An 18,505-nucleotide genomic window follows, 5' to 3' on the forward strand; every position below is an offset into this window, starting at 1 on the left:
TTAATTTGTTGGGTTAGATAGGGAAACTGTCATTATTTCCATCTTATAGATAAGTGAATTAAAGCTCAAAAAGGGTAAGGATCTTGCAACTGGAGACACACCTAGAAAGCAGGTAACAGATACAGAACAGTAATAACTGCGGCTATAGTAATAATGCCAAAAATTTTTTTTTTAAGTATCATTCCTGAGGGACCACATGCATGTGGGTTTATTAAATCCTCAGATCAACTGTTTAATATAGGTACTCTTACTATCCCTTTTTATCAGTGAGGGGTTTGAGTTTCAGGGAGGCTTATTAACTTAGTGTCGCACAGCTTGATATAGAGAGTCTCTCATTCTAGTGCTTGTCCTCCATTCATTCTCTTTCTGCCTCTTAGGAATTTTGATTAAATATTCAGGTTTTCGTCCACTGTGCTACATCAAGCAGCAACCAATTATACAAAGAAAAAGAGAGCAAATCAATTGGTTGTTTTCCCTGCAAGTTGTCAAATATTGGTTTGACTGATGGATTTCACTAAATTGATATATCAAGTTCAAATTAATCTTACCTAGACTACTATTGACTCTGTAGTCTTAATTATATCCTTTCTCACACTGTATTCCAGATCCTACATAACTTAGCTAAATTTCAGTGTGCAGAGATAGAATATAAGGACCCTAGAATGTGTGGGGAATAGTCCCAAACTTCCGCGTTAGCATCAAGAAAGATAACAGTATGTTCCCCGCCACCACACTTCGGTGCAGATCACTCTCAGATGCAGAACATTGATCTGGGTGGTCTTAGTCTGACCTAGATTGGCAGTTTATTTGCTTGTGATGGCTTTACGTTCTGATGAGCTGAGCACAGAATCAGAATTGACAGGCTCATCCCCCTTCCTCCTTTGGGCTCCTCCTGTACTTAGCACACATCGCTCACAGACCCCTAATCCAACAGCGGGCTGGAAAGTTGAGACTGTGCAGCCTCTGCCCTTTCCCCCAAAGACTAGGGGCTTCTCATAGACAGGGAACACATCAAATTCATCACATCATTCCAAGCTTGAGACACTTTTTAGCTTAGTATGTGGGTTGAATAACTGAGGTGATTTGGCGTTGGCAGGACAAATCAGCCTGGAAAGTCCTTTCTCGTCCTACGGCAGTTCCCATTTCTACTTTAATTATGTGGAATAGGCAGGTGTTGCAAGTATTTTTTCCCCAACCCGAAGCACCGTACCTCTTTCAGACGGTAGCATTTCTTTTTTATGGCATCTTAGATGATATTGTAAGACTGCAACTACTATAAAACGTCAGTAGCCTGTCTTTAAACGATGGGAGTGGCATTTCTTGAGGATGTCCCAGCTGCTTTATCAAATTGCCATCAGGTTAACATGACAGTGTCTTACTGCTTGTATTACCAGATGCCCTGCTTTATGCATAAGGTGTGTTTTTCCCATCCAAGTACTAACCAGGCCCGACCCTGCTTAGCTTCCGAGATCAGACGAGATCGGGCGCGTTCAGGGTGGTATGGCCGTAGACAAGGTGTGTTTTTTAACAGCTTTGTTGAGGTATAATTAACATATGAGAAACTGTATTTATATAAAGTATATAATTTGATACATTTTGAATTATGTTTGAAACTGTGAAACTATCACCACAATCAAAATTGTCAACACATCTCTCACCCTTGAAAGTTTCTGCCCTCACCTCCCATCATCAGGCAACCACAGATCTGCTTCTTGTGACAAAGTTATTGTGTATTTTCTTCACTTTAGATAAATGGAATCATAAAAGATGTCTTTCTTTTTGCCTGGCTTCTGTCACTCAGCATAATTATTTTGAGATTTGTGTTTGTAATTGTATGGACCAATAGCTCACTTTTATTGCTGAGTAGTGTTTTATTGTACAGATATACTACAATTTATTCATTCATTTGTTGATTGACATTTAGTTTGTTCCCAGTTTTTGGCTATTATGAACCAAGGACATGTAAACATATGGATATATGTTTTCATTTCTTTCGGGTAAATACCTATAAATAAAATGGCTGGATCTTATGGTATGTATAATGAATTGAAATTTGTTCCCCACAAAAGATCTGTTGGCATTTTGAACGTCAGTACCTCAGAATGTGACCTTACTGGAGGTAATCAAGTTAAAATGAGGTTATGAGGGGGATCCTCGTCCAATCCAACTGGTGTCCTTGGAAAAAGGAGGAAATCTGGACACCAAGGTGTGCACACAGGGTGGAGGCCATGTGAAGATGCAGGCAGAGACTGGTGATGGGTCTCTAAGCCAGGGGATGCCAGAGATGGCAGCACCCCCTGGGAGCTCAGGAGAGGCCTGGGACAGGCTCCCTCTCAGCCCCGCCAGAGAACCAGCCCTGTGACACCTTAATTTCAGGCGTCCTTCCTCCAAAGCTGGAAGGCAGTCTGTTCTGTTGCTTAAGATACTCAATTCGTGGTACAGTAGTCCCTCTCTATATTGCGGTTCACTTATCGTGGCCTCACTGTATTGCGGGATTTTAAAAAATATTAATTTAATTATTTATCGCCGATTTTTTGCTGTATTGCGGGATTTTGCGGTACTGTATACGTATGTTGTTAAAGTTACATAGGTTTAAGAGTGTAGAATATGTTTAAGAACATCAGCAGTGTTTATAAAAGCGTGGAAAAGGTTAATAAGGGAGTGGGAAAGGTTAATAAGGGACTGGGTACAGTTTATAAGTGTGTGGGAAGGGTTTATAAAGCCTTAAAATATATATAAATACTAAAATAAATGTAAGGTTCCTACTTCGCAGGTTTTCACCTAATGCGGGGGGTGGGGGGAGGGTGGGTGTCTAGAACGTAATACCCGCGATAAGTGAGGAATACTGTACTTTGTGTGGCAGCCTAACAAACTTATATTGTAAGAAGATTATTAACTTTTAAAGAAACTGCCCAACTGTTGTCCGACGTGATTATTCCATTTCACACTCCCAGTGGCAGTGTGTAAGAGTTCTGCTTCTTGCACATGCTCACTAACACTTGGTTATATGGTCAGTCTTTTTACGTGTAGCCATTCTAATAGCAATGTAAGCAGTATTTCAGTGTGGTTTTTAACTTGCTTTCCTAAGAACCTGTGATGTTGAGAATCTTTTCACATGCTTATTTTCCAACCATATGTTTTTTTTTTTTATGAAGTATCTGTTCAAATCATTTACCAATTTTTAATTATTTTCTTATTATTGCCTTTGATGGTTCTTTTTATTTCTACATATACGTCCTTTATCAGATATATGATAAATATTTTTCTCCCACTTTGTGTCTTATATTTTTATAATATTTCATTTTAAGAAATGGAGGTTGTTAATTTTGAGTACATTTCAGTTTATCAATTTATTTTTATAGAACCTGTTTTTAGTGCCATAACTAAAAAATCTTTGCCTAACCCAAGGCTACAATATTTTCATCTATATTTCTTTCTATAACTTTTCTGGAATCTGGAAGATTTATATTAAATTTAGGTATAGAATTCATTTTGAATTTTTATATATTGTGTGAGGTATGAATTGAGTTTCTTTTTCTTTTTTTTTCTTTCTTGTCTATTGATATTTAATTGTTCCAGTGCTGCTTATTAAAAAGATTATCTTCATTGTCTACTAAATTGTTTTGGGCCTTTGTCAAAAATCCATGATCATATATGTGTGGTTTTATTTCTTTACTCTCTTCTGTGTTCCATTGTTTTGTCTCTCCTTGTGCCAGTACTTTACTATCTTGATTACTATAGCTCAGTGGCTCTTAATTGGGGGGCCGGGGGGGAGGGTTTTTCCCCAGGGGCACGTGGCAATGTCTGAGAACACTTGGTTGTCAGAACTGGGAGAGGGGTACTAATTGTATAATTAGTGTAAATGTTCCAATTTGGTTCTTATTTTCAATGTTTTTTTGGCTACTCTAGGTCCTTTGTATCTCAAGATAAATTTTAGAATCAGTTTGTCAGTTTCCTCAAAAGTGCTACTGAGGGAGAAACAAGATGGCGGAGGAGTAAGTGGAAGCTACACTAACTTCCTCCTAGAACTAGTCTGGATTTACAATGTAATTTTGGAGAAATCATCTGGAATAACGAACCGAACACCAGCTGGAGAGAAGTCTTATAACCACGGAGAGACAGAAAAGGCCGCTACATCACAACGTGACCGGTAGGGAGTGCGGAGACGTGGAAGGGCTGGCTGGGCTCCCACGGGTGGCAGCTGAAGGGGCTGAGAAACAGCTCAGCAGCCGGGGATTCCCCCTGAGAAGGGCAGGGTCTAAACCCCCAGCTGGGCTTCCCAGCCTACAGCGACAGAGTGGAAAGTAAAATAGTATCAGCTGTGAAAAGCGAAAAGCCACAGGCTTTCTTGCTAGCCGGAGAGAAACAGCAGGAGAAAAAGAGCTCTTAAGTGGATCACATACGAAAATATTTTGGCCACCACTTACCCTGGGCTCAAGCAGAGGGAAGGCAGAGAGGACTGGAGACACTTGGGGAGAATTTGGCACGGTGGCTTTGAGGGGAGAACTGGAGGAGCAGCTGACTGGGTCCCAGTGCTGACTCATCCCCAGTACTGCGGGTAGACCATTCCCCTCCAAGTGGCGTCAGCCTGAGGGGAAGCAAAAGCCCTGCCTACAGGAATTAAGCTGCCACACCCACAGTCCTTAAGCCTGACAGCTAATCACAGATTGAATAGATTAACAATCAAAGAAGACAGACAACAGCAGTAGATCCCTGGAAGTCTCCAACAGGCTGCCTAGGGCCAGACTGGTACATGATCTGACGCCACCAGAGGCAGATCCAGGAAGTGCAGATCATTCCAAGAAGCACCAACAAACAATAGGAGTCAAAAAAATGGGGAGACAGAGATACAACCTCCCATCAAAAGGAAAGGTAGAATCCCCAGAAAGAGTGCTAAATGAAATAGAGGGGAGCGAACTATCAGATATGGAATTCAAAACATGGATTATGGAGAAGCTGAATGAGCTCAGCGGAAACTTCAAAGAACTCCAGAAAAACTACAAGGAACTCACAGAAAATTACGTGAGCATGAAAAAGGACATAGAAGCTATCAATAAGAGCCAGGAGGAAATGAAAAATACGATCTCTGAATTGAAGAACACAGTAGAAGGAATTAAAAGCAGGCTAGAGGAAGCAGAAGATCGGATCAGCGAGCTGGAGGACAACCTACACAAAAACTCCCAGACAATGCAACAAAATGAAAAAAGACTGAACAAGACTGAAGAGGTTCTAAGACAGCTGCAGGACAACATGAAACGTAATAATATCCGTATCATAGGAATTCCAGAAGGAGAAGAAGAAGAGCAAGGGATAGAAAACCTCTTTGAAAAACTAATGACAGAAAACTTTCCTAACATGACGAGAGAAAGAGTCACGCAAGTCCAGGAAGCACAGAGGGTCCCAATGAAGATGAACCCCAACAGGCCCACCTCAAGACACATCATAATTAAAATGCCAACATTCAAAGACAAAGAGAGAATCCTAAAAGCAGCAAGAGAGAAACAACTAATAACATACAAGGGAGCTCCAATAAGGCTATCATCAGATTTCTCAGCAGAAACACTACAAGCCAGAAGGGAATGGCAAAAAATATTCCAAGCAATGAAAAACAAAGGCCTACAACCAAGAATACTCTACCCAGCAAGGCTTTCATTCAAAATGGAAGGTGAAATAAGGAGTTTCCAAGACAAAAGAAGGCTAAAAGAATACATCTCCACCAAACCAGCATTGCAAGAGATGCTAAAGGGTCTGCTTTAAGAAGATGAAGAAACAGAGAGACAGAGAGGAACACGAGTACAAAGGGGGAAAATGACAATGAATAAGTACTGAAAGAAAGAAGGAACTTCTACCATTTGCAACAACATGATTGGAACTAGAGAGAATTATGCTTAGCGAAATAAGCCAGGCAACAAAAGAAAATTACCTTATGCTGTCACCTGTTACAGGAAACTAATGAACAACACAAACAAATGAGCAAAATTGAACCAGAGGTATGTAAACAAGGAATAAACTAACAGTAACAAAGGGGGAGATGGGAGGGAGAGAAGGGGTAAGAAGGGGAAGGGTCTAGTCAAAGAACATGTATGAATGACCCATGGACATGGACAACTGGGTGGGGACTGACTGTGGGGGGGGGGGCAGGGTGCAGGGAAGCAAGAGGGGGAAAAAAAGTGAGACAACTGTAGTGGAAAAACAAACAAACAGAAAATTTTTTAGTGGGGGGGGAATAAAAATATAAAGAATAGAAATGCAAGTTCAGTGAATATTAGAAGGACAAGGATTTTCCTTCCCATAAGACAGTCCTACAGATTTAGAGACTTGTATGTGGGTTATGTTACATAAATTAACATGTGTTTTCTGTTTTCAAAGGGCATAAGCCTACAATCTCATTACCTGAGTGATTATCTGTATGCATAGGCCTCACTTAATCCTGTCTGCATTGCTGCCTCCTGAGACTCAATGGTTTGGCTGAACTAAGTGGCTGGGTTGGTGAAGAACGGGGTGGTCTGTGGGCTTCACTTTAAAACTGGTTTCTCTTTTCTATCCTAATGGCTTGGACAGAAAAAGCCCAGAGGCCTGAGATGGGGGAAACCTAAAATATTTCCCTCAGTCCAAAATAAGTATAATGGGCAAAAGGGTTTTGGACAGGTGAGATGTACCTGGCACACCTTCCTCCAAAGAAGCCCTTCTTTTCCCTAATGTGGGACATTGAAAAATTAATACCTGTCTTTTGTCATCTAGTGGTTACGGATTAAATGATGTCCTTTAACCCTGTTGCCCCCAGAATACAACAAGGATGCCAGCCTGTCAAACCAAGCATGCCGTTGTCCAGAGACAGCCAACCAACCTGGAGTCTGCACGATCCTTCCCCTTGTGGGAAGGCCACCCTCCCCTCCACATCCCCACTCTTATTAGGGATTTCTTGACCCACGGGTAGGTAGGACGACGACCATGTCCAGCTTGAAGCAGCTAGAGGAGCTCGAGACCTTCATCCATTGTCCTTTATAAGATTGTAAAGGGTCTTAAGTCTGAGAGGGAGGAATTGTTATTTTTTATTGTTAAAATATTTAACTAATTAATTAATTAATTTTAAAAAAAGAAGAAGAAGAATATATGAAAGGGTGAGGCGGGAGAGCTTGTATGTACGACCCATGGGCATGGACTTGGAGAGGGGATTGTTGGGGAAGGGGGGTGCTGGGCGGAGGGGAGCAAAGGGGAAAAAAAATTGGAACTATTGTAACAATATAATCAATAAAATATACTTAAAAAAAAAAAAAAGTGCTACTGAGAGTTTGTTTGAAACTGAGTTAAATCTGTATGCCAAGACAAGAAGAATTGATATCTTAATATCTTAAAAACAATGCATGTTCCCATCCATAAATACTGTATGTCTCTCCATTTATTTTCCATTTATTTAGGTCTTAATTTCTCTTAGCAAGATCGTGTAGTTTTTCAATGTACAGGTCATTATATATTTTACTAAACTTGTCTCTAAGTAGATTTTTTTAAAATTTTTAAATAATTTTTTTATTATTGATTATGCTGTTACAGTTGTCCCAGTTTCTTTACCCCCCTGCTCTCCCCTCCCTCCAATTGTCCCCCTACTTACTCCATGCCCATTAGTTGTGCATATAGTTCTTCTCAACATCTTTCTGTCTACTCCACTCCCTCCTACTATGCTTCTTAATTCCTGCATCATCTCCCTCCCTTTTCCCCCTTCCCCCTCCCTGCTGACCTCCCACCAATATGTTCCCCATACCTATAATTCTTTTTCCCCTCTCATTGCCTACTTAGTTGCCTTTGTTTTGATTCCCTAGCTTCTGCTGTTGGTTGTTGTGATGCAGTTTTCATTTTAATGTTCATAGTTTTGATCCTCCTTCTTCTGAACAAGTCCCTTTAACATCTCATATAACAGTGGTTTGGATCTAATGAACTCCTTCAGTTTTACAACAGCTTTGCTGGATAGAGTAATCGTGGTTGTAGGTTTTTGATTTTCATTACTTTGAATATTTCTTGCCAGTCCCTTCTTGCCTGTAAAGTCTCCTTTGAGAAATCCGCTGATAGTCTAATTGGGACCCCTTTGTACATAATTCTTCTCTTCTCTCTTTATCTTTAATTTTTGACATTTTGATGATAATGTGTCTTGGTGTGGTCCTCCCTGGATCCAACCTGTCCGGAACTCTCTCTGCTTCTTGGACCTGTAAGTTCATTTCCTTCCCCAAGTTAGGGAAGTTCTGCTTCATTATTTTTTCACATAATTTTTCAATTTCTAGTCCTTCTTCTTCATCCTCTGGCAATCTGATAATGTGAATGTTTGATCACTTATAACTGTCCCAGAGGTTTCTGAGCCTCTCCTCATATTTCTCACTTTTTGTTTCCTCTTTCTGCACTGGTTGACTGTTTGTTCCTTCCCTATGTTCCGATTTTTTAATTTGATCCATGGCTTTCCCTTCCTCACCACTTGTCTTGTATGTATTTTTGTTCATTTCAGCAGGACTAGCCTTCATCCTTCCCTGCCTTGATTCACCCTACTGTTAGGTCTGTAAGCTGTCTTATAACTATAGCTCTGAACTGAGCCTCGGAAAGATTCGCTATTTGTTCATCGGTCAGTGCTTTTATTTGTTTTTCCATTCGCTGTATGATTGGTATTTCAGTCATTAATTCTGCCATTCTGACCGTTTTGTTTATCTTTCCTCCTTGGGCGGGGCGCTGTAACACCCGCTTCGCTATATTGGGCGGAGCCCCGTGTGCTGGTCACAACCTGGTGACCTTCCTCACCACACTGTGGTGCTTTGCGTGGGGGCGGGGGTCCAAGAGGGATTCCTGCTGCTACTCTCCGCTGAGGAACAGGACTGCCTCCCAACGGGGTCTGCCTTCCTGGGCATTGGAATCGCCAGCCGATGGATCTGGTCTGCAGCCGGGGCGGCTCCCGGGCGCTTCTTTCCTCCCCCCAAATACAGGTGTCTGCTTTCCGGGCCCCGCTGTCGCTGCTGTGGCTGCCGCCTCCAGCACAGTTCCATCTTTCTCAGCCGCAGGTTCGCACTTCCTACCCGTCTTCATCCTTCCTACCCGTCTGGAAGAGCACCACTGTTTATGACTTCATACGTTGGACTTCCATGTAGCTTTATTTTCAGGAACTTCTTATTATTTTTAGTTTCGCAGTAGTTGTAATCCTTCTTAGTTGTAGAGGGAGACAGAGCGTGTCAGTCCATGCCTCCATCTTGGCCGGAAGTCTAAGTAGTTTATTTTTTATTGCTATTGTAAAGAGCATTGTTCTTATAGTGAACAAAGTTTTCAAGAAGGGACATTTATTTTTTCATGAGCTTGGATTCCAGGTAGCACATAACCTGTTCTACAGGGTTTTATAATCTTGGGCCACAATATTGGGATTCACGGGATTTCAAGTGATAGAGACCCAACTTCCTTTCAATTAGGGGAAAGCTGATACCTCATTGACTCAAAGGAAGAGTGGCTCAGGGCCTGATTGCTTTTTGGTTCACTTTCCCTTTGCATCTCAAGTCTCCTCCAAGGCGCCAGCTTCCTTTCCTCGTGGCCTTCCATGTGGAGGGACATGGCAGCGTGCACTTTCCAGGCCAGCTCCTCGGAGCTTTGTGAATAGAGCCAGAAAGACGTGCTTCTCAGCCAGCCCCTTTATAGACACTTCTGGGAAATACCCTCCTATTAGCTAGGGTCCCAAATCTGACCCTGGACCTCCTACTCTGACCAACGCATGCCACGCAGTGATCAGCTTTCTCAGGGTGACAGTCCCTGCGTGTGGTCAGAGTTTCAGGGTCGTTTGCTAGAACAAAATGGTATGTGGGGAGCTGAAATGCACATTCTGGGCCAAGACAGCAGCCATTGTAACTGGAAACATGATCTCCCAGATCCAAGTGTGCTCAAGAATTAAAAAGAGAAGCCCTGTCCCATGCCACCATTCTTTCTCGGAAGTAGTGAAATTCATTATCAGATGTTCATGTTCACATCTCACTGTCTGTTTCTGTGTTCGTGGACTGATGGCTCGCTTGAAAAGCATGTCTTCATTTCTCTTTCCCGTCCTCCATTCAGACCATCCACATTTCCTTTTACCCCTTGCCTTCCAAAGTCAGGATAATTGAAGATGTGGTCATATCCACAGGAGAGTCATACCCAGAAAGGATAAAGATGTGCTGTTGCAAGGAGACAGCCTTTAGACTAGGGAGATGTGGTGAGGTAGCCCCCTTTTGATTATCATGATCACCAGTCCCCCCAAAGTGTATTTTACTTCTCTAAGCCTTAGGTTCCCTTCTGCCATTTGGGAATGAGTGTGTGTGTGTGTGTGTGTGTGTGTGTGTGTGTGTGTGTGTGTGTATTTTTCTTTTGGCAAATTTTCTCTGGAGGCTTCTGCCTTTATTAGGTTTTGAGTTTAAACAAGGACTAAATTCTAGTGATGGCGTTAGACACCACTTCTTTTCTTCCTCCTATCTGTCCGCTCCCAGTGGTAGCAAATTAACTGTAGGTTAGAAAGGTCTCTAGGCATGGACAGAGGAGGTGTTTTCTGACAAGTCCAGCTTTTGCAGCCTTCAGGGAGCAGGAGAGGGCTAGTGTGTGGGAGTTTTGCTGCTTTTCCCTGTGGGACTAACTATTTCTACACTTACATAAGGGACTCAGGCTGCCGTTCAGAGTGTCCAAAGTACAGAATTGTCCTGAGAATGGTGATTATGATGCATAAACAATTCTTTTTTAGAGAAGAAAGGATAAGTATCTGTTGTTCTGTAATCTCTTTCCACCTTTTACTCTCTGATACCCTCTCTCGGTCGTGATTGTAGCCAAGGTGAAGGTGAAGGAGAAGGAGGAGAAAATCATAGAATAGTCATTATGTTGCCATATATTAAGTACCCACCGTGCTAGATCTGAGGATTTTACCCTGTTGCTTCATTTAATCTTCACAGTAAATATATGATGTGGTATTGTCTCTTATTTTCCAGATGAGGAAACCTTAGGTTTAAAGAGATTAAGTAACTTGTTAGGCTCACATAGCTAGTTATTACTGGAACTAGCCTTTGAACATAGATCTTGTCTGACCCAAAGCCTTTAAGCCACTGAGACATCCTGCCTCTCATTGAATCTCAGCAGAGAAAGGGCTTTTAGAGGTCATGTAATATTCCCTCATCTTAGAGAAATGATGTGTCACTTAAATTTGTATGCTTTACCTTTAGTTGAATAAATCAATTTTCATGGTGAGAAAATTGAAGTGAAAAATCCCTAGATAACATGTGGGAAAAGAAGAATTGATGGGTTTCACCCCAGGATTTAAATTCTGAAAGTCCTCAGGTGAGGAGTTGGACACACGGAAATCTGTGTTTAGTCTTCAGTGCTACTGCGAGAAATATAGACGACCCTCAGGTTACAGCTAGAGAAAAGCTGGTTAGCCTTTTCAGGTTACTCAGTGGTGGTTCTGAGTTCATTCTCTGTAGGGCCCGATTTGCATTTGTGTTGCCTTAAGAGTGTGTGCGCGCGCAAACACACACATGTGTGCACACGTGGTTTGAAGGGATGGAAAGAGAAGGAAAGCCATGGAAATGTCTTACAGGGTGTGGACTGAATAATCAGCCACCTATTTTTCTTTTAGCCCAAGGCCTGTATTCAGCATGTGGCCTCGGCGATCACATGTCTTGCTTCAGAGGGTGTCAAAGGTGCCACCCAGCACCGGCCATTCCGGGCCGTACTGTGGTTCAGCCTTAGCCAGCCCTGTCCACATATTGCTGTGAGCACTGGGGAGATGAAATAACGGAGCCACACAAAGCCATTACCATTCTAGCTAACAAGTGGCACCAAATGCCTTCCTAAGAGGCGTCAGGAGCACTGTCCTGCAAAGGATGGCGCAGGGAGATTTGTTCTTGTCCGTCCCTCCTACAGAAACCATGCAACAGCTGTCTGGCCGCCCCTCTTCTGTTCTGCATCGAGAACCAGAGTGCCTGTTTTGCAAATGTGGGACCAAGAAAACATCTCTATGTTAGATTCCCATCCATAATTTAAGATCCAGGATGACAGAGGTTTTGCTTAGTATATTGACATGTTCTCTGTTTCTAGAATAGTGCCTGATGCATGGTAGATAGTCAATAATCCTGGTAGATGCTGACTGACAGAATGAGTGAATGAATGAGCTCCCAGTGGTTGTTATCACACTTAGAATAAAAATCCAGGTTTCCTGAGATGGCCTTCTTGTCCCTCCTTACTGTGGCTTTCCCTTCCCTCCCTACTACACAGTCAAGCCTTCTTTCAGTCCTCTGAATCCTCCCTCCCTCTCAGCTTCTCTGCTGCTGTTCCTTCTGTGTGGAGTTTTCTGCTCTTTACTCTGACCTGAAGGGCAATGTCTCATCCTTCAGGTCTCAGCCTGATAATCTCGTCCCCAGTGAGGCCTTCCTTGCCTTTTCCCTTCCACCTGAATTAGGTTCTCATGGTCTCCCTCATAGCGATTTTTTTCTCCTCCCTTTTCAGCTCTGACACAATTTATTTTTATTTGATTTTTTGGTAGGTCATTGTCCATTGCTCCCACTGGAAAATTGGCTGCATGAGGGCAAGATTTTGTCTTCAATTCTCTTCTGAACGCTTAGCACCTAGCAGAGGGCCAGGTACAGAGAAGACCCAGAATCCATAAATACATATCGAGAGAACAGACACATTTTAGCTGCAGAAAATTCAACTAAATAATTTAAGTCGCAGGTAGGAACACTGGGTATCCTGCCTTTGTGAAAATGGAGCCAAGCACCGGCTAACCCAGATTTGCTAAAAGGAAAAGGGCGAGCCTGTCACTGTCTGAGGATGTCAGAAATGATGGAGTGGGCGCAGATGTGACAACTGACCTGTCCTGCTGTTAATTAGTAGCCTGAGGCTAAGCTAGTAGCAAGAGTGGGTGGGAAACAACACTTAACCACCCAATTAAAAGGCAGTGTGAGCTTAAATTTAGAAGCTGTCTGTGGCCATGCGGTAGAAACCACACTGAGGAGGCGGGGGGCTGCTCAACTCTTGCTCTGGGGGCCACCGTTGCACGTCAGAGAGAGAATTAAAAGCGCGGTGACTCTGCACGTTTGAAGATGATGTCCAGTGGCTCTCCTGTCCTGAGCAGAGAAGGACACCTGAGTTAGGGCCTGGGCCACTGCACACGTGAGTCTAGGTAAGACGGTATTTAAACCCCACTGGTTTGAAAGTGAGGAAGGCATTTTATTTATTTTATTTATCTTTTTACCAATCCTTTATTTAAAAGCATAATATTTCATTCATCATGGATTGTTTGTGTTAGTTTAGATTAATATATTGCACCAAAGGATCATTTATCTATTCTTAAATTTATTGGGGTAACATTGGTTGATAACATTATACAAGTTTCAGGTCTATAATTCTATAATACATTGTCTGTGTATTTATTCCATTGTGTGTTTAACACCTAAAGTCTAGTCTCCTTCAATCACCACATATTTGAGCCCCTTTACCCTCTTCATCTTCTCCCCCCACTCCCCTTTTGCCCTGGTAACCACCATACTGTTTTCTGTGGAAGGCATAGTGTGGCATCATCGTCCCCACCAGATTACAAGTTGTATTGAGGACCAGGCCCGTGCTTTTTCCTCTACCAGTGAGTGTCCAGTGTCTTGCACTGAATAATGAATTCATAATCAAACTCCAAGGAGATTAAAATTTCCCTAAAGTCACCATGGCTGGTGTGGCTTAGTTGGTTGGGCATTGTCCCACAGACTGGAAGGTCATGGGTCCCATTCCCGCTCAGGGCACATGCCTTGGGTGCGGGTTCTGTCCCTGGTTAGGGCGTGTACAGTCAGTGTTCCTCTCTCACACTGATGTTTCTCTCCCTTTCTCTCTCCCTTCCCCTCTTTCTAAAAAAATCAATAAGCATGTCCTCAGGTGAGGATTAAAAAAAAAAATAACTTCCCTAAAGTCAAGGAATAAAATATTTCTTGGTTATCCTCAGAAACCCTAATGCAATGAAAGAGTTATTATCCATTGGAACAAAGTAGGTACTCAGTAAATCATTGTGTAATTTATGTCTTCAGTGTTTCTGTCAGTTCTTTATTCTACTGATATCTTTGGAAACTCAGATACAGATGTGAGAGGACTGTGACTGACCTCTCTGTCACGTCATTACAGAAGAGTGCGCTCAGAGCCTGATGGCTTTGCCTTCCGGTGTACCCACCAGCAGAGGACAGGACACGTGTGTGGCCACAGACTGTGCGTGTTCTCAGCCACTGCTGCACGCACTACTCCCTACTCTCTCCCCCGTGTTACTCCAAGTAATGTTATATAACAATACAGAAGAAAAGGATCTTAAACTTGATACTGGTTTATAGTTTTTAAAGCTCTTTCCTATGTGTTCTATTTTTTCTCAAGATTTCTTGGAAGTTTTTTGTCTTGGCATCTAAGAGACGCTCTTCCTTTGGTGAGTCTAATGTCTGATTAGATTATGTCATTTATCATATAGCAAGAAACAATTTAGTTAGTAGCATTTATTTCATTTTCTAAGCAAGTCAGGGAGTCATTTGGGGGCAGGAGCTAGACATTTATAAGTAGCTTGGATGGATATTCTATTTCTTTTTCTAAAAGTATGAAAACTTTTATTTCTAAGGGACTTAGCTACAGGATGTGTGTATTGCCTTACCTTTCCCTCTTCCTTCCACCAAGTGAAAAGTAATCTCTCTCTCTAGACTCATCAATAAGTCCTTGTATCACACTTTATACTATAAAAATGCATGACTCCTATAGTCAGAAAAATCCCCTCAAGTACACAGACATGTCTGCTGACACCTGGGTGGGTGAGGGTGGGGCATGCTGCTTCTGTCTGTCCAGCATTCTTCCCTGTGGGGAACTGCTTTTTCTTTGGCTCCCTGCCGTCTGCTGAGGCTGCCAACCATGGTCCCCGCCCGTGGCCCAGGGTAGGCGTGGGTGGTGGCAGGTGATGGGCTAACGCTGATCACTCAAGTTCCCTCTCCTGGGTGGTGGGAACTCTGAGCAGCCCCAAGACCGCTGCTCTTCAGTGCCTGGTTCATTGGCTTGCCCTTCCAGTCTGTGAGTTACCGCAGATCCTCTGGTTAAATTCCACTTTCTCCCTTAAATTAGCCCGGCTTAATTCCTACTGGGGACACAGAGAGAACTCTCATTGTTAAAATGGGTCCTCTGAAATCTGTGCTAAAGTGTGAATAACTGCTAGTCCTTCCCCACTTCTTCGGAAGCATCTATTTTGAATACAGTGCATTTTAAAATGGAAACGTTTTGGGTGGCAAGAGGGGAGCCATTTATGATTTGAATTGTTATTGAGTAACTTCGTGTTAATTCCTATTCTTCAGCTGACGCCAGTCTAGACTGGTCCTAGGAGGAGTAAGAGCTTGTGGCCAGTAGGTGATGACTGAGTGTCAGAGGTGACAGTCCCTTGGTTTCTGCATTCCGAGCCCATGACTGTGGTTACATCACTGCGAAGGCTCTATCTGTGGCTTTTTTTTTAATTAAAAAGGAAATTAGCTCTTTTCCCCCACCCCTGGGATGACGAGAAGTCAGGCTATGTTGTAGACAGATGTATGGTTCGTGTGAGGTTGTGGAGTTCATTGTGAATGACTCCAGGTAGGAAAGCTCAGCTATGAAAGTTGCCCAGCAGCAGACACACTGTTGAAGGCACCAGGAGAGAAAAAGTGTTTTCTAAACATATCATGTGTTGGCGACTCCTTGTTTGCAGGGCCCCGCCATCCCATGTTGCTTCCCTGAACGGGCTCAGAAGCTCTCTGGACTTGGCTCCAAGCTGGCTTCTGAGTTTAGCAACTTTTAAATGGAATTAATGGACAGGAACACCGGTTAAAGCAGACTTTTGGCTATGCTGGCATGCTAGCCTGCCATATTTTCATCGACACCCAAATTAAGAGTTTATTTATGTCCTCAGTTTGCTATAAATGGATTTAACAACAGACCATTTGGAGACCTGGAGAACTGCAGGTGCCCACAGAAGCAGCCACATCTTTCATATTTTATGTTTATTTGAGTCATGGAATGTGGGGACTAAAGAGGACACTGTAGGTTGATTTTTCTATCATCACCATCATTATTGTTACTATACTTGCTATTAATTAAGGCTTGAGAGATGTCAAAAGATATATCTGAAATCTGGTCATACTCTGAAGTACGGCTCCCACCCCCTTCTCCTCTCCTTCTCTAAGGAACTGATTTGGAAACCCAAGCTCACTTCTGAATAAAAATAAATCAGAGTTTTAAGGTCCAGTCCAAAGAAACTGTAAAAAGAAATGCTGTTCCTTTGGGAATGAATGGCTTTTGAGTCCTCTCTTCACAGTGGGTATTTTTAGTTAAAAGATGCGTAAATTGAGAATAGTTATAGGAGGTATTGATAGAAACGGAGGTATTGATAACTAATACAAATGAAACTAATTACAAATGAATGTCTTATGGTGTAATGTTATTGAGAATAGTCCTAGAACATATATATATTTTAAATTATTGCTTTTGTTGCTGAAAGGTGATTTGAAACTCCCCCTGAAGCTTGTTAGAGCGATAAGAAGGCTTGATCTGAGTGGCATCCTGGCTCTGGTCATTGGCCTCTTCCCTCTACCCTGCACACGGCACTTTTCTTGTCTGATCTGATTTTTTCTTCTTCTAAAAAATGGAGCCTTAACACTTTCCTAGTGCCTTTTAACTTGAGAATTCTTTGGTTCTACTAATTACTTTTAGAGTCAGTTTAAAGGCACAGAGAAAACATGTGATGATAACTTGAGAGCGGCGATGTGATTAATTTATAGCAGTGATTTGTAGACTCGAGTATGCTTGACCTCCTTTGAGGTGCTTGTGAAAGGACAGATGACAAGGCCTCATTGCTAGTTTCTAATTTGGTAGGTTTATGGCGAAAAGCTTCACTTCAGCAGACCCTTTGGGGCTCTGTGGTATGCCTGCGTTTGTGTTTCAAATGAAGGGAAGCCGGTGAGACTGTGAGAATCAAACACAATAAGAAAAAATTCCATTTCCATAACACATTTTTCTTTTTTTTGAATAACGGCCTGATCTCAGGAAAAGACAGGGGACCTACATCAAGCAGATGTTCCTTGTTCTGTGTGGGCTTAGAGGAAGCAGAGAAGCTGCTGGCACAACAAGGGATGGAAACACCAAATGATTCAGATGAGTCCTGGGCCTCTGACGAGGACTGGAGCAGAGTCAGTAGACTTCATGTCCATTCCCAGCACTGCTGCTTACTTACTGTGGCTTTGGACCAGCCCCAGAGGCCCTCTGAAGCATCTCCTTACTTAGTAATTGGGGTAAGCTCTGTGATGCACCCCACTGTTTCTTCCCCGCCTCCTTGCTGCAGTCAGTGACTATTCAGAGGAGCCGACCTGGTCCAGAGTTCTCTATGGGAGTAACCGGGGCCTTTGTTGAACTAATATTGGGTTGGCCAAAAAGTTCCTTCATTTTTTTTCCATGGCTCTAGTAGCACTTAGCTGTCTGTAACTTAATTTGAAACAATTTTGTTAGATTGTATTGAGACAGCTGTCATATCAGCATGCATTAAAGACTTATTAAAATTGATGAATTTTAGTGTAGCCATTTTAATATTGAAGCTAGAAGAAAATATGCAACATTTGTGGCATATTGTGCTTTATTATTTTAAGAAAGGCAAAAGCACAACTGAAACACAAAAGATTTGTGCAGTGTACAGAAGGTGCTGTGACTGATTGAACCTGTCAAACGTGGTTTGTGAAGTTTCGTGCTGGAGATTTCTTACTGGATGATACTCCAGGGCCAGGTAGACCAGTTGAAGTTGGTGGCAATCAAATCGAGACATTAATTGAGAACAGAAAATGTTATACCACACAGGAGATAGCCAACATACTCAGATTATCCAAATCAATAGTTATTGTGAAAACGAAAAATGTATCTTTTATTTTATGGAAAAAAAACATACGGACTTTCTGGCCAACCAAATAACAATTTACCTTCTCCCTCTGCCAACCCTGTTTCCTGCGCCGCCCCCCTCCGTAGGTGTTGATCATGGGTGCTGATCTCTGTCCCAGGAACAGGAGTAGTAACAGCACTAGTCCTGGCAGCGGCAGCTACCATTTGCTGAGTGCTTACTGTAGGGCATGCAGAATGTCAAGTCCGGTATGAACCATGTTCTGCCTTTGCTTCAAAACTGCCCTTCTGGAAGGTAGGCATTCTCATCTCAACTTATAGGTGAAGAGTAGCTTTATGAACTTAGAAAACAATGTGTGTAGACATGCTTTCAATATTGCAAAATAGTATTACTTCTTTTTATAAATTTCAACTGAAAAGACCTTTTTATAGCTCTCCAGATGAAAGCCTTCAAACTGGTTCTCTGTGGGAGAGAGTGATAGCTCTTCTCTTGTCCTCTGTCACCTGCCCCATTCATCCAACTCAAAGGGAACCCAAAAGGCTCTTCTGCCCTATAGCCTGTCTATGGCTCCTTAAAAATGCTCTGCAGATGGTAAGTAACATCACTGCCTGTTCCTTAACA

Source organism: Furipterus horrens, unplaced genomic scaffold (assembly GCF_987537825.1).
Source record: "Furipterus horrens unplaced genomic scaffold, mFurHor1.1.pri manual_scaffold_10, whole genome shotgun sequence".
Classification (NCBI taxonomy): Eukaryota; Metazoa; Chordata; class Mammalia; order Chiroptera; family Furipteridae; genus Furipterus; species Furipterus horrens.